Here is a 2,397-nt window from a genome sequence, read left to right on the forward strand (position 1 = left end):
TACAATGAGACGTTCAAATTGCTACTCCTCCCACAGATTTAGGAGTATAAATACCGAACTTTGCACCCTTGGTCGGCACATACCCGAGTATCTTGCTTGTGCTTTGTTAACCGATCCCACCCTCCGGGCCCCTGGGGCGGGCCCCCGAAAACCTCTTTTTTTCTCCCATAGAGTTTTATTGGAAAAATGCAAATGTTTGTCACTCATACAGCTTCGGAGTGAAACTCACCAAACTTGGGTCACTCAGTCATGGGGTCAACCTGAAAATTTCTGTCACATTTTGGGGACATTAAAAAGTGGGCGGAGCTACAAACAACCAATCAGATTTTCCCTATTGACTTCAATAAGAAACCTTTAAATTGCTGTCATTCTCACAGTATTTAAGCCAGAATACCCAAACTTGGCACCGTAGGTCATTGGGTGACTGGATTCAAAAAATAATGAAAAAGTGGGCGGAGTCTACAACGGCCAATCAAATTTCAGCCATTTGTTTAAATGGGAAAAATTCAAACTGCCGCTGCTCTTAGACTGTTAATGGCAGGTTTCCCAAACTTGGTACAGTTGGACAATTTAGGATTAGGATAAAAAATTTGAAAAGTGGGCGGGGCCAAAAACAACCAATCAGATTTCTTTCATTGATTTCAATATGGAAAAAAAAAAAAACAGAAAATTGAAAAATGCTGCCATGATTGATGTCAGGGGCTTCAAATCGCTGAGATCAGGTCATAGATTACTTTGGATTCAAAAAATTTAAAGTGGGCGGAGCCAACAACAACAAATCAGATTTTCCCTATTGTCTTCAATGAGAAAATTTTAAATTGCTGCCATTTCAACATTGTTAATGGCAGGGTTGTTAAACTTAATATATTCGGTTAATAGGTGACTAGAATTCAAATGTTTTAAAGTGGGCGGGGTCTACAACGGCCAATCAAATTTCAGCTATATGTTTTAATGGGAAAATTTAAAACTGCCGCTGCTCTTAGACTGTTAATGGCAGGATCCCCAAACTTGGTACAGTTGGACAATTTAGGATTAGGATTAAAATTCAGAAAAGTGGGCGGGGCCAAAAACAACCAATCAGATTTTCCCTATTGACTTCAATAAGAAACCTTTAAACAGCTGTCATTCTCACAGCACCCAAACTCGGCAAGGTGGGTCAGTGTGAGACAAAGGTCAAAATTTATAAAAGTGGGCGGAGTCTACACTCCACCCAGTTACTCCGCCCACTCCAGTTGTAAGCTACTGGTGGAGGCAAGAACACATCACACAATTTCCCCAGAAATTGTACCTTTTCTAGTTCTTCTTATTCTTATTATAGCCAAATTTGCCACCCTAACTCCTCCCACAGTTTTTACACTACATAGACAAAAATTTACCAAAACGTGCAGATTGTACCCGATCGGATTGCTATTACTTTGTGGAGCGATCCCACCCCCGGGGCCCCCGTGGCGGGCCCCGGAAGCCCCCTTTTTTCCCATAGACTTTGACAGGGTAAATTTTCAAATCGCTCCCACTCGCCAGGCTTTGAAGCTAAAGTCACCAAACTTGGGTCACTTAGTCATGGAGTCAACCCGAAAACTTTGGGCACATTTCGGGGACCCCAAAAAGTGGGCGGGGCCACACAGAACCAATCAAAATCTCCCCATTGACTTTAATGAGACCTTCAAATTGCTACTTCTCCCACATTTTTAGGAGTACAAATTCCAAACTTTGCAGACTTGGTCGGCACCCACCCAAGTACCTTGCTTTTGCTTTGTTACCCGATCCCACCCTCCGGGCCCCTGGGACAGGGCCCCCAAAATCCACGTTTTTCCCATTGACTTTGACAGGGACAATTTTCAAATCTCTCCCAGTCGCACAGATTTTAAACTAAAGTCACCAAACTTGGGTCACTTAGTCATGGGGTCAACCTGAAAATTTCTGTCACATTTTGGGGGACATTAAAAAGTGGGCGGAGCTACAAACCACCAATCAGATTTTCCCTATTGACTTCAATGAGAAACTTTTAAATTGCTGTCATTCTCACAGTATTTAAGCCAGAATACCCAAACTAGGCACCGTAGGTCATTGGGTGACTGGGGTCAAAAAAATTAAAAAGTGGGCGGGGTCTTCAACGGCCAATCAAATTTCAGCCATTTGTTTAAATGGGAAAAATTCAAACTGCCGCTGCTCTTAGACTGTTAATGGCAGGGTTCCGAAACTTGGCACAGTTGGTCACTGGAGGACTGTGCCAATGTATATCTCATTTTGGGGGACGCTAAAAAGTGGGGCGGAGCCACAAACAACCAATCAGATTTTCCCTATTGACTTCAATAAGAAACCTTTAAACAGCTGTCATTCTCACAGCACCCAAACTCGGCAAGGTGGGTCAGTGTGAGACAAAGGTCAAAATTTATA

Source organism: Bufo gargarizans, chromosome 1 (genome assembly GCF_014858855.1).
Source record: "Bufo gargarizans isolate SCDJY-AF-19 chromosome 1, ASM1485885v1, whole genome shotgun sequence".
Lineage (NCBI taxonomy): Eukaryota > Metazoa > Chordata > Amphibia > Anura > Bufonidae > Bufo > Bufo gargarizans.